Below are 14,509 nucleotides of genomic sequence, written 5' to 3' on the forward strand. Positions count from 1 at the left end.
TTTGAAATGATACCTCACAAGGCAGACTTTGTACAAACCATGTCATCATTATATGAGAGTGGTGAATATGGGGCTTGCAGGGTGCTGCTTTGAGCAGAACGTGCCACACCTGGGCTGACATTGCAATGGAGACGTACCCTTAGAGTCCATCTCTCCTGGGATAAAGATGGCAGCATGGCTGGCCTGGGTCATCTGACTTGGGCTCATGGAGCTAAAGCTGTGGGGCTAAAAACTGTGGTGCAGATATTTGTGTTCACGCTGAAGCCTGGGTCCAGAAACCCTCCCCCACCTCGTGGGGCCTCAGAGGTTGGGCTCAAGCCCATTTGTCTGCAGTGTAATTTTATAGTCTTGCAGCCCAAGCCCCATAAGCCTGAGTCAGCTGACCTGGGCTTTGAGATAGGTGCCTTGGGTGTTTTAATCACAGTGTAGACATAACATTAGGCTACGTCTCCAGTGCAATGAAACACCCAGGGCTGGCCCATGTCATATTAATCAGGATCCTGCAGCTTGGTCTGGATAAAGTTGCAGTGTCCGTGTCTGGGCTCAGGCTCAGTACCCAGCTCTAGGAGCCCAGAAGGTTGGGAGGGAGTTTAGCAAGGGGAAATGGTAAAATCGCAGTGAAGTATTACCTTGGACTTATGGCATTTCTCCCTTAGTCTGTCTGCTCTTAACTCCCAAACTTTCTGTAACTCTATTATCAGTGCCTGTGAGTGTAATTTAAACCATAGGAACAGCCACACTGGGATAGACCATTGGTCCACCTAGCTCTGAATCTTGTCTTCTGACAGTAGCCAATGCCAGGTGCCCAAAAAGCCACTCCCCAGGGCACCACTAGGAGTTGAAGTCAGGATCTCCTGTTTACTAAACAGGTGCTTTAATCAGCTAAGCCATGGTACCTGCTGTTATTGAAAGCATCCTGTCTGCCCACACCTGACTGTCTGCCAACCCCCACAGGGGCCTGACAAGCTTTGCTCGTGTTTGGATTGTGTAAAGCAGAGGAGCAGGTGAAGTTTTGCTCCCAAGGTGGGTGTGTGATTCTTTGCACAGGTCTACGCTGCAAAATTAGGTCAGTGTAACTACATTACTAGGGGTGTAAAAAATTTACACTCCCCCAAGCACTGCAGTTCTATCAACCCAGCCCCGGTGTAGATAGCGCTGTGTCAACAGGAGGGCTTCTCCCATCAACAGAGCTCGGGGAGGGGCTTGGTTAGTGAAGACCCAGAGAACAGGTGGCCCATGACTCTTGCATTTTGGGGTGGCTGGGCATGAGCACTGGAAGCTCCCTAAGAGCTAGTCCGCCTCTTGCTCGCTCCTCTCCTCCCCTGAGGCCTCCTTGCCTGCTGCTCGTGCCTCTACCCCTCTGCCCCAAGGTCTGCCCACCACCCACACCTCTCTGCCCCTCCCCTGAGACCTGCCCTGCCCACCACCCACACCTCTCTGCCCCTCCCCTGAGACCTACCCTGCCCACCACCCACACCTCTCTGCCCCTCCCCTGAGACCTGCTCTGCCCACCACCCACACCTCTCTGCCCCTCCCCTGAGACCCACCCTGCTCACCACCCACACCTCTCTGCCCCTCCCCTGAGACCCGCCCTGACCACCACCCACACCTCTCTGACCCTCCCCTGAGACCCACCCTGCCCATGACCCACACCTCTCTGCCCCTCCCCTGAGACCCGCCCTGCCCACCGCCCCCACCTCTCTGCCCCTCCCCTGAGACCTGCCCTGCCCACCACCCACACCTCTCTGCCCCTCCCCTGAGACCTGCTCTGCCCACCACCCACACCTCTCTGCCCCTCCCCTGAGACCCGACCTGCCCACCACCCACACCTCTCTGCCCCTCCCCTGAGACCTGCTCTGCCCACCACCCCCACCTCTCTGCCCCTCCCCTGAGACCTGCTCTGCCCACCACCCACACCTCTCTGCCCCTCCCCTGAGACCTGCTCTGCCCACCACCCACACCTCTCTGCCCCTCCCCTGAGACCCGCCCTGCCCACCACCCACACCTCTCTGCCCTCCCCTGAGACCTGCTCTGCCCACCACCCACACCTCTCTGCCCCTCCCCTGAGACCTGCCCTGCCCACCACCCACACCTCTCTGCCCCTCCCCTGAGACCCGCCCTGCCCACCACCCACACCTCTCTGCCCCTCCCCTGAGACCCGCCCTGCCCACCACCCACACCTCTCTGCCCCTCCCCTGAGACCTGCCCTGCCCACCACCCACACCTCTCTGCCCCTCCCCTGAGACCTGCCCTGCCCACCACCCACACCTCTCTGCCCCTCCCCTGAGACCTGCCCTGCCCACCACTCACACCTCTCTGCCCCTCCCCTGAGACCTGCCCTGCCCACCACCCACACCTCTCTGCCCCTCCCCTGAGACCCGCCCTGCCCACGACCCACACCTCTCTGCCCCTCCCCTGAGACCTGCCCTGCCCACCACCCACACCTCTCTGCCCCTCCCCTGAGACCTGCCCTGCCCACCACCCACACCTCTTTGTCCTCTCCTGTGAAACCCATCCTACCTGCCACCCACGCCTCTCTGTCCCTTCCCCTGCCCAGCCCAGCCCACCGCTTGCACCTCTCTGCTCCCCCCCGAGACCCGCTGTGCCCACCTCTTTCTTCATGCTGCTGTTGTTATTCCATGAATCATCAGGGATGAAATAAAAAGTTGAGTTTACTCCAGGGTGAGGAAAGAAAGGAGCCACCAACCCCCTGGCAAAGCTCAGTGCCCCAGAGAAAACCTGCCCCCTGCTATCGCAATCACTGATGTGCTGGGGATATGGCGGGAAAGGGACTGTCTGAATTAAGGCAGGATTAATCAAGGCAGGAAAGGGACAACAATCCTCAGCAACGTCATTAACCACAAACATATTCTCATCATACTCCAGCCAGAAGGGAAATGGGCAGGAATTCTTGCTGTTCAGCCATGGACACACGCACAGCAGTGAGTGTGGTGTGGAAGCTGATCTGGTTAAACAATTGGAAATGATCACTCAGTGAGATCAGAACTAGAGTGTAGTGAGAAAACTGCATAAAGCAAGTAATTGTGGCTGAGTGATTAAGGTGATAGACTAGAAATCCATTGGTTGCTCCCTGCTCAGGGTTGAGTCCTGTCAACTATGGAGGAACTTGCCGTTCTTTAAATTTAACAATTTAGTTTCAGTGGCTGAGCATCCTTGGTGTCAACAGGAGCTAGGTCTTGCCTCACTCTCAGGCTGTGTCTACACAACAGAGTTATGCGGCTTTACTTAAAGCGTTTTAATTAAACTGCTGTTGCGTATCCACACTTTGCGGCTTGTGTCACCAGAGCACATCCATGCTAGCAACTCTTGGATCACCACAGAGAGCAGTGCACTGTGGGTAGCTATCCCACTGTGCAACTGGCTGCAGGGTGCTTTGGGAAGGGTTTGCAATGTCTCATAGGCTGGTACAGCATCACATCCTACTACATTGACAGCCGCTTTTCACCTGAAGTGTGTGTGGCGGGGCACAGACTGTGTGTGGGGGGGGAGAGGGAGTGTGTGTGTTAGAGAAGAGTGAGCGTGTTAGCGCACTGTCTCTAAGTTCAGACAGCTGCTGGAAGCAACCAGTCCTGAGGCAGGGGGAGGGGGACAGCACCGATATCAGCCCCCGCTTCCCTCACTGGCTCAACACAGCACAGCAGTCTCTGTCACACACACGCATGCTGCTACCTGCCTGGCTCAGTGTCAGGGGTGCTGGCTCACGGGGGTTTAGAGGGCCATGCCCCCACTACTTTTTACAAGCCGTAAGGATGAACGACAGAAGGGTGGACAGAGTGGAGTCTTGGGGGGAAAAGGGGTTCTGTGGGTGAGGCCTTGGGGGAGGGGTAGGAGGAGGCGTCAGGGAGAAGGGGTGGTGTGGGGTTGGGGGCCTCAGGGAGAAGGGGTGGAGTGAGTGTGGGGCCTTAGGGAAGGGGTGTCATGGTGGCACCACAGGTCTCATGCCAGTGCCTCCCCCCTCCCCCACTGTAAGGAAGCTTCCGCCGCCTGCTCTGTGTTTGCAGGGCGGGAGAGAGCAGCATCCACGGCAGTGATTTGCTCCTGGCTGCGGGAGCAGAGCAGCAGGCTCAGCTGTCAGAACTTCCCGGAGTGATGAAAGGGGAGGGGCTGATGTCTCTGTAGCAGGAATGCAGGGCAGGCGAGTTCACAGCAGGCATTGTGGGATACTGGAGGAGGCCAGTTATGGTGATTTAATGACCAGCAGCATTTACACTGGCACGCTGTCACTTTAAGTTTGCTGCAAAAAGCTCTAGGCCTCTCGTCGAGGTGATTTTATTTTGTCACCAAAACAGGGCAGTTTTGTCGCCAGACGTGGTATTGCAGTGTGTGCACCAGCCACAAGCTGCCGACCGAGGGAGCGTTGTGTGTTTTTCACACACCTGAGCAATATAATGATGCTGAAATAACTGTGTAGTGCAGACCTGGCCAAAGATTCACACACACACAAAACTTGCAAGGAAAACGTCACCTGCTCCTCTGCTTTGAAGAATCCAAACACAAGCAAAGCTTGTCAGGCCCCGGTGGGGATGGCAGGGAGTCAGGTTTGGGCAGACATGACACCTTAATCATAGGCAGGCACCATGGCTTAGCTGGTTAAAGCACCTGTTTCATAAACAAAAGATTCTGGGTTCAACTCCCAGTGGTGCCTTATTGACTGGTTGTTGGAGCATCTGGTATGAGCTACTGTCAAAAGACAAAATAAGGAGCTGGAGGGACCTTTGGTCTAGCACAGGGTGGCTGTTTTTATGGTTTAAATTACACTCACAGGCACTGATAACAGAGTTACTGAAAGTTTGGGAGTTAGGAGCTGGTACATGAGTGTTCTAAGCCCCTCGCAGATGACCCCCTTCCTCTGGGACGGGGCAGGTCTGAGCTCTCGCACCAAATGGCTCATTGGGGCTGCCAGAATCTGTGAGCAGCTCATTTAGTTTCCACCAAGGGTTGAGTCCTGCTTTGTGCACCGTGTGTGAGAATGAAAATCCTAAACCGCCCTTTGAAATAACAAATGCAGCAGGATATGATTCTGTCACTGCCCCAAAGCAGACAGACCAGTGGAGAAATGCCATTGAGTCCAGGGTAATACTCCACTGCCATTTTACCTTTTTCACTTGCTAAACTCCCTCCCAACCTTGGGGGGTCCCAGAGCCCAGTATTGAGCCTGAGCCGAGATGTCTACGCTGCAAATGTACCACCCCACGGCCCTAGCCTGGGAGCCTGCACTGGCACGGGGCAGCCGTGGGTGTTTCATTGCAGTGTGGACATAGCCTAGCATTATGTCTACACTGCCATTAACACACCCAAGTCACTATTCTCAAACCCTGGGTCAGTTGATTCAGGCTTGTGAGGCTTGTGCTGCAGGGTTATAAATTACAGCGTAGACACTTGGGCTTCAGCCCAGCCTCCGAGACCCCACGAGGGGTGAGGGTCTCTGAGCCTGGGCTCCAGTCTGAGCCCAGATGTCTACGCTGTAGTTTTTAGCTCCACAACCTGAGCCCCAGGAGCCCAAATCAGACCATCCAGGACAGTGGGATTTTGTCACAGTATAGATGCCCTCTCAAGATATGTCTACACTGCAATGTAAGCTCAGGGTTAGTAGAAGTCATGTCAGCAGCCCCAACACATAAACATAAACCACGAGGGAAAGACCCACCCCCGAGATAAGCTGGACAGTGTCCTTCTCCCTACGGTTCATAAGTCCAGCAACCAAAAGTCCTTTAACATGAGCCATCCCCTCTCTGCACCCCACTCACAGCTGGTGTCCTTAGTCAGTGCAAGCCCAGAGGTGCCTCTGTAGAGTTCACCTGCCATCCTGGGTGGAAAAGGGGGGAAATAAGAAGGCCCCGTACTCACTATGTTGTCTAGGGACTCACTCATCCCTCCACAGCGCCCCTGTCCTAACATTGGTCTGACACCTAAATTTTAGCATTGGGACCCAGACCCCGGCCCACTTGGCTTTGGAACCCCTGTCCCCTGCCTAGCAAGTGCTATTGAATTGAGGGTGAGTCCCTCAGTCGGGGTCTGCCAAGCACAGTTGTGCTGCCCTCGATTCACACAACAAGGATAACAACCCTTTATTTCTCCTGCCCCTGTAACATGGAGACTGGGAATCCAACACCAGCCACAAGTGATCATTTCGGCCAGCAACCCAACATATTTCCAACATACTGTAAAATCCACATGCAGACTCATACACGAAACCTTGCAAGAAAATCTTCCCGAGGGGGTCTGAAGCACCTGCTGCTGGAGGGAAGGAGGGAGCTGTGGGTTGGGATTGAGGAGCAGCGTGAGGAGGAGGGGCCTGTGGGTTGGGATTGAGGGGCACTGGGAATAGGAGGGGCCTGTGGGTTGGGATTGAGGGGCACTGGGAATAGGAGGGGGCTGTGGGTTGGGACAGAGGAGAAGGGTGAAGAGGAGCAGGCTCTGGTTGGGAGTGAGGAGCAGTGAGCATAGGAGGGACTGAGGGTTGGGTCTGAGGGGCACTGGGAAAAGAGGGGACATGGGTTTAGGCTGAAGAGCATCTTCATTGGGGATCCAGCAGGACTGGGGAAGGCAGCAGGTGATTCTAATTCCTTAGGGATATTCTGTTTGTTTGTATGTGTGTGTGTTTGTGTGTGTGTGTGCAGGGGAGAAACATGCTCTATGCCCAGAGGCCTTTATTCCTCCAGGCTGCAAGGACAGAGGAGCTGTCAGGAAGTTGCCCCTTCAAACCCACACACAAAAAGGCCCTTCTGAGGAAAGGGAAAATCCTGAAGAGAAAAAGTAACATCAAAGAGGACTCCAGCAAGACAGTGTAAGATCTTGGGGAGTAGTTTATCACCTGACCAGGGACTTGAACCCTGGACCCTCAGATTAAAAGTTTGATGCTCTGCCCACTGAGCTAGCCAGGATCACAAAAAAAACCAGCAAGTTGGTGCAGAGGAGAAATTAGTCAAGAAAACAAGAGCGGGAAACAATATGGGAAACCTGCTGCTCTCTCTGGCCTGGTCAACACTACGAGTTTATATCGAATTTAGCAGCGTTAAATCGCATTAACCCTGCACCCGTCCACACAACGAAGCCCTTTATATCGATATAAAGGTCTCTTAATACCGGTATCTGTACTCCTCCCCGACGAGGGGAGTAGCGCTGAAATCGGCATTGCCATGTCGGATTAGGGTTAATGTGGCCACAATTCGACGGTATTGGCCTCCGGGTGCTATCCCACAGTGCACCATTGTGACCGCTCTGGACAGCAATCTGAACTCGGATGCACTGGCCAGGTAAACAGAAAAAGCCCCATGAACTTTTGAATTTCATTTCCTGTTTGCCCAGCGTGGAGCGCCGATCAGCACAGGTGACCATGCAGTCCCAGAATCAAAAAAGAGCTCCAGCATTGACTGTAGGGGAGATACTGAAGCTGATCTTTGTATGGGGAGATGAATCTGTTCTATCAGAACTCCGTTCCAAAAGACAAAATGCCAAAACATTTGAAAAAAATCTCCCAGGCTATGATGGACAGAGGCCACAACAGGGACTCAACACAGTGCTGAAACTTAAGGAGCTGAGACAAGCGTACCAGAAAGCCAAAGAATGAAATGGACACTCACGGAGGGAGGGGCGGCTGATGACTGTAGCTATCCCACAGTTCTCGCACTCTCTGAAAACCATTTGAATTCTTGGCTGAGTTCCCAAAGCCTGAAGGGTCAAAAACATTGTCACGGGTGGTGTAGGGTATATGTCGTTGCCCCCCCCCTCCCCCGTGAAAGCAAAGGGAAAAAATCATTTCTCGCCTTTTTTCAATGTCACCGTATGTCTACTGGATGCTGCTGGCACATGTTGTGCTGCAGCGCTACACAGCAGCATCCCCTTCCCTTCCCTTGCGGACGGCAGACGGTACAGTAGGACTGGTATACGTCATCATCGTCCCGTGAGTGCTCCTGGCTGGCCTTGGTGAGGTCGCCCAGGGGCACCTGGGCAAAAATGTGAATGACTCCCAGGTCATTCTCTTCTTTAAGCTTTGTCTAATGGAGATTCAGTCCTGCCTGGAATATCATAGCAGCTGGAGGCTGCCCCCCCGCTTTGAGCTCTACTTGCAGAGGCAATAAAGTCAGTGTTGTTTCAAATTCCTGCATTCTTTATTACTTCGTCACACAAATGGGGGGATAACTGCCACAGTAGCCCAGGAGGGGTGGGGGAGGAGGGAAGCAATGGGTGGGGTTGTTTCAGGGGCACCCCCTAGAATGGCATGCAGCTCATCATTTCTGCGGGATGTCTGGGGCTCTGACCCGGAGTGGCCGTTTGCCTCTTTGGTTCTTTAGTAGGCTTGCCTGATAGTCTAGACAGGACTGACTCTCCCTTTAGACAAAACGTAAAGAAGGGAATGACCGGGGGAGTCATTCCCATTTTTGTCCATGCGTCCCCGGGCGACCTCACCGAGGCCGGCCAGGAGAACCCATGACAGCAGCAGACAGTACATTATGACTGGTCACTGTCATTGTCAACTTGCAAAGCAGCAGACGGGACGGTATGGTTAGTAACTATCTTTGCTAACTTGCAAAAGGCCAGGGGATGCTGCTGTGTAGCGCTGCAGTACCGCGTCTGTCAGCACCATCCAGTAGACATACGGTGACAGTGAAAAAAGGCTGAACGGGCTCCATGGTTGCCATGCTATGGCGTCTGCCCGGTCAATCCAGGGAAAAGGGCGCGAAATGATTGTCTGCCGTTTCTTTCACGGAGGGAGGATTGAGTGACGACATTTACCCAGAATCACCCATGACACTGTTTTTGCCCCATCAGGCATTGGGATCTCAACCCGGAATTCCAATGGGCGGGAGAGACTGTTGGAACTATGGGATAGCTACGGGATAGCTACCCACAGTGCAACGCTCCGGAAATCGATACTAGCCTCGGTACATGGACGCACACCGCCGAATTAATATGCTTAGTGTGGCCGCATGCACTCAACTTTATACAATCTGTTTCCAAAAAACAGTTTCTGTAAAATCGGAATAATCCCGTAGTGTAGACATACCCTGTGATTAACAACTTTGGTGGCTAATTGAAAGGCTGATGGTTCAAACCCAAGTGAAGATGGAGGTGAGTTTTTTTAGTGATGAGAATCCAGTACATTTTAACAGGCAGAAAATCTCCTCAATGCTGGTCTAGCCTCATTGGGCAAGCATAAGCAGCACTTTTGCCAGATGCATTGGTGGTATAGTGGTGAGCATAGCTGCCTTCCAAGCAGTTGACCTGGGTTTGATTCCCAGCCAATGCAGGGATGTCATGTTTTCTCCTCTGGAAAGTGGTTTAATTCCAGTCACATTGTATCAGTTTATCAATGGAATGAGAGAATCAATGTCCTGCAGGTCATTCAACACACAATGGAGGAAGAAAAGGGCGGGACTATGCAATGAGCTGTTGGAGTCATCCTGGTATTACAATGTTTGGTTTATTTTTTAAAAAAAAATTCTTTACTTCCCTCTGCCTTTTAGACTCAGAGCCTTTAAGGTCAGAAGGTACCAGTGTGATCATCTAGTCCGACCTGCTGCACCTTGCAGGCCAAAAGACCCCACCCACCCACTCCTGTAATAGACCCGGGACAGGAGGCAGCTCTGTGCACTGCCCCTACCCCAGGCAGCACATGGAGGCCCTCTGCTCCCCTCCCGCAATGGGTGTGCAGAGATGTGCCAGCAGCACTGAGGTGGCTCCCTGTCCACTCTGCCTCCGTCCCTCCGTGCCAGCATCCCCTGGGGCAGGGGGAGTGTCTCCATTCACTGCCTCTGCCCCGAGTACCAACTCTGCAGCCCCCATTGGCCAGGAACTGCAGCGACTGGGAGCTCTAGGGGCGGCGCCTGCAGGCAGCGGCGCACAGAGACTCCCTGGCACGGCCCACCTAGGAGCTGCTGCCAGAGGGTTGTGTGTACCAGTCACTTTGGGAGCTGCAGTGCCCGGGGTAAGCGCCACCCCTCCTGCACCCCAACCCCCTCCCCCAGCGCAGAGCCCGCACCGCGCACCCAAATTTCCTCACAGAGCTTTGCTTGTCTTCCTTTCACCCAGAACTGTCCTTCTCCTGGGCTGCAAGTAGCCATCCCTGGGAAGCCAAGAGGCAGGCACAGGATTCTGCCTCCCAGCAGCCAACCGCACCTCCCCAGGCTTTGCAGAACGACTGGTGGTGCTCTACTAACCCCACTTAGCCGCACTGAGGCACTTAGCTTCTGCCCGGCCTTCCTCAGCTCGACTTTCCTCTTTTGCCCCATTGCTGCCTCAATTCCTCCTTTGGCAAGTCACACAAAGGAGGCCAGCAGGAAGAGCCGGCTGCCATAGGCCAACCTCCCAGTGCAGAGGAGACCAAGCCACAAGGCTTCAAAAGGTGACTGGCCAAGGTCCTCTAGCTGTACCCTGTTGATGCTAAGGCTTTTTCCAAGCTCATTTCACCACCCTCTATCCTGCAGGGGTTGAGTTTATCGCAGGTGTTACCCAAAATTGGGCCAGCTAGTAAGCGTAGGGAGGACTAATGACCCACCAGAGTTTGGCAGAAAGCAGCACGTTTATTATACTGACAGCTAAGCTCAAAAGAAGAAGCGGGGGGTGGTGGTGTCACAGTCACACACTCACGCTCCCAGGATAGGCACAGCACTGGAGATGTCAGGATTCTGCAAGGTAAGTGTCCCACAGCGCAGCTATGGACGGTGCGATGAAGGTAAGTCTCCCTGAGGCACAATGAAATACAACACAGAGAACCACTGGCCAGGCAGTCCGGGCAAAGGACATTCACTGGAGGTACTAGCTTGTGAGTGCTCTCCTGAGCACATGGCCCCTTCCCCTTTTAAGGACCTGCTCCTCATGGCCTGCGACTAGAGATGACTTGGCTGCATCTGGTTGGTCACACTCTGTCTTGGGCAGTGTCCATGCTCTGGGTGTGTGATCGCTGCCTAATTAGAGTCCCAGACACATTGTCTACCTGTAAGTTCTTCTGCTCTTCAACCATGTTATATCCTTGGGGCAGCCGGAGTAGGAAGCAATCACTTGAGGCCAGAGAGCAGACAGCTAACCAAAACCTCCATTTTATTTACAGACCATAATACACCAACCCAGTTGCCATAGCAGCAAAAACCATGACAACCAAATACACAACATATTCCTCCCCCCCTAATAAGAACATCCCCTAAATAAAAAAAACACACACTAGACTAGAGAAGGAGGGTAGACTGCCTCCATTCCCGGCTAAACCCTGGGGATTATTTTGCCCCATAACCGTGGGTTCGCCCTAGCTAGAGATCCAGCCGATGAGGAGGCCTTCTGTCTCTAGGTGGATTACGGCGAACTTCTGGTGTTATTGCACCCGAAAGCACTAGGGGCTCAGGGTCCGCAGCACGAACGGGTGAGGAGGTGGTATCAGCTCGTGCTGGGCAAAGGGGTATCTCAGCCGCCGGCAGTAATGGAGGAGAACAGTCAGGAACAGGTGACTCGTGATTCGGTGCCTCACCAGAAGAGGTGAAGTCAGACCCCTCAACTGCAGATGGGTCCTGAGGACTGGCATGACCTGGCAACAGCTGATCTACATGTCGCCGCCAGGTAACATTCTCTGCAGTCCGGACTGTGTAGGAAACAGGTCCTGTTTGAGTGATGACTGTGGCCGGGACCCATTTAGCTCTGGAAGTATAATTCCGAGCCAAAACTGGCTGTCCCGGGCTAAAGGTTCGGTCTTTTGCTCTGGGTGCCCGTCTGATGACTTGATATTGCTGCTGATGTTGCACAATTTGTCGGGGTTCAGAAGGTTTCAGCAGATCAAAGCAAGTGCGCAGCTGTCGTCCCAACATTAGAAAGGCTGGGGATGCCTGGGTCGTAGCATGAGGGGTGTTTCTGTAGGAAAGTAAGAAGATATCCAGACGCTTTTGAATGGAGTGTTGTCCCCTTGCTGATTTCAAAGCGTTTTTCATTGTCTGCACAAATCTTTCAGCTAATCCGTTGGTGGACGGAGGATATGGTGCTGACGTGATGTGGTATATCCCATTTGCCTTCATAAAATTTTGAAACTCCTGAGAAACGAACTGCGGTCCGTTGTCGCTCACAAGTTGTTCTGGCAGACCAAAATGACTAAAGAGTCCTCGTAGTTTTTGGATAGTACTCTCTGCAGAAGTGGACTGCATTATAGAGACTTCTGGCCATTTAGAATGGGCATCTATTGCCACCAAGAACATGCTTCCTTCAAGGGGGCCAGCAAAGTCAACGTGAATACGTTGCCACAGGTTTTCAGGCCAGTCCCATGGGTGTAGGGGTGCCCACTGGGGTGCATTCCTCACACCCTGACATGACATACAAGCTTTTGCCTTCTCTTCAATAGCGCTGTCCAGTCCAGGCCACCAAAGATAGCTTCGTGCAATTTCCTTCATGCGCACTATTCCACAGTGACCGGAATGTAGCTGTTCTAACATCTGTGATCTCAGCGGTGGTGGAATAATGACACGTCTCCCCCACAACAAACAACCAGATTGGACCGATAACTCCATCCGTTTGGACATGTAGGGAACAAGGTCGGATGAGACCGGAGAGGTTTGTCGAGATTTTCCATGCATCACCAGGTCCATAACTTGGGACAATACTGGGTCAACATGAGTTGCCTTCTTTATCTGAGTAGCAGTGATGGGTGTATTCTCTACCTGTTCAAAGTAAAAGATTTCCTTTTGGGCACTATCTTGATGTTTGACCGGCAAAGGCAACCTTGAGAGGCCATCTGCATTGCCGTGCAGAGTGGATTTCCGATATTTGATTTCATATGTGTGTGCTGAAAGTAACAATGCCCAACGTTGCATACGACTAGCAGCTAATGGGGGAATGCCTGTGTAGGGTCCAAAAATTGACGTCAGAGGTCGATGGTCTGTAAGAAGAGTAAACTTTCGCCCAAAGAGGTACTGATGAAACTTCCGAATTCCAAAAACAATTCCTAATGCCTCACATTCGATTTGGGCGTAGTTAGTTTCTGCTTTGCTTAGAGTGCGTGAAGCAAAAGCAATAGGTCTCTCTTCTCCCGAAGGCATAATGTGTGACACGACTGCTCCCACTCCATAAGGGGAGGCATCGCAGGCCAATTGCAGGGGTAAGGATGGATCAAAGTGCGTTAGAACTTCAGAATTTAACAATGCATCCTTAGCTTTGTTAAATGCAACATCACAGGCTTCAGTCCACTTCCAGGCCTTGTTCTGCCCAAGGAGCTCATGAAGTGGTTTTAGCAGTGTGGCTAACTGTGAGATGAACTTTCCATAATAGTTCAGTAGTCCTAGAAACGAGCGCAGCTGGCTTACATTTCGTGGTGGGGGAGCCTCCACAATAGCTTTAACTTTTGCAGGGGCCTTATGAAGACCTGCAGAATCGATTATGTGTCCCAAATATTCAACAGAGGGCTTGAAGAATTCACACTTGTCTTTGCGAACTCGTAGGCCATACTCTTCCAATCTTTGTAGGGTAGCCTCTAAATTCTTTAAGTGATCCTTTTCATTTCTTCCAGTGACCAGGATGTCATCCAGATAGCACTGAACTCCTGACAAGCCACACAAGATCTGGTCCATAGCTCTCTGGAACAGGGCGGGAGCCGATGTTATTCCGAAGGGTAGGCGACAGTATCGATAAAGCCCCTTATGAGTCACAATAGTCAACAGCTCTTGGGACTTTTCATCGACGTGCATCTGTAAATATGCTTGACTCAGATCAATCTTACTGAACTTTTGTCCCCCAGCCAGGCCTGCGAAGAGGTCATCGATGCGGGGAAGCGGATATTGCTCTGCACACAACACTGGGTTGACAGTGACTTTAAAATCCCCGCAAATCCAGAGAGAGCCATCTTTATTCACTATTGGAACGATAGGAGTGGCCCATGAGCTATGGGTAACTGGTATTAGGACTCCATTGGTGACCAGGCGCTCCAGGTCTGCTTCAACCTTTGGCCTGATGGCATATGGCACAGTTCGGGCTTTCAGATATTTTGGTGGACTGCCAGGTTTAATGTTCAATGTCACAGTGATTCCCTTCATACTTCCCAAATCATCTCCAAAAACAGCAGCATGTTTCCTTAGTATAGGGGTTAGACTGGTTTCTTCTTTAGTCATCCGGTGCACTTCTGCCCAGTTCAATTGAATCTTCCCAAGCCAAGACCTACCCATTAAGGCTGGGTAGTTACCTCTCACCACAAACAGTGGCAATCTAGCGGCCTGTCCATTGAGCTCCACCTTAACATCAATAGTGCCACCATGGGCACAGCTTCTCCCGTATACGTCTTCAGAACAGTTTTTGTTGCCTTAAGCGGAAGATGCTGTAGCTTTTCTTTATACACAGTCTCAGAGACCAGCGAGACAGCTGCACCGGTGTCCAGTTCCATGCGTATAGGTTTGCCCTCCAATAAGGGGGTTACCCAGTATTCATGTGAGCCCATTGCCAAAGACAAAACATGCAGTGGCACTTCCTCTTGTGATGAGGTGTCTCCTTGATCATCCTGGGTCTGCTCTAGAGTATGCAAGGT

The 14,509-nt window shown here is 52.5% G+C and overlaps 2 non-coding genes across 2 annotated transcripts; both read left to right on the forward strand.

The window, feature by feature from the left end:
- Positions 1-4,592: 4,592 nt before the first annotated feature.
- TRNAM-CAU lies at positions 4,593-4,666 on the forward strand. The gene has a single exon. It is a non-coding gene; the product is annotated as a tRNA-Met (tRNA).
- A 4,533-nt stretch (positions 4,667-9,199) lies between these two features.
- TRNAG-UCC lies at positions 9,200-9,271 on the forward strand. Its single transcript has one exon. It is a non-coding gene; the product is annotated as a tRNA-Gly (tRNA).
- The last annotated feature ends 5,238 nt before the right edge of the window (positions 9,272-14,509 follow it).

This window comes from Mauremys mutica, unplaced genomic scaffold (genome assembly GCF_020497125.1).
Source record: "Mauremys mutica isolate MM-2020 ecotype Southern unplaced genomic scaffold, ASM2049712v1 Super-Scaffold_100099, whole genome shotgun sequence".
In the NCBI taxonomy this organism is placed as follows: Eukaryota; Metazoa; Chordata; order Testudines; family Geoemydidae; genus Mauremys; species Mauremys mutica.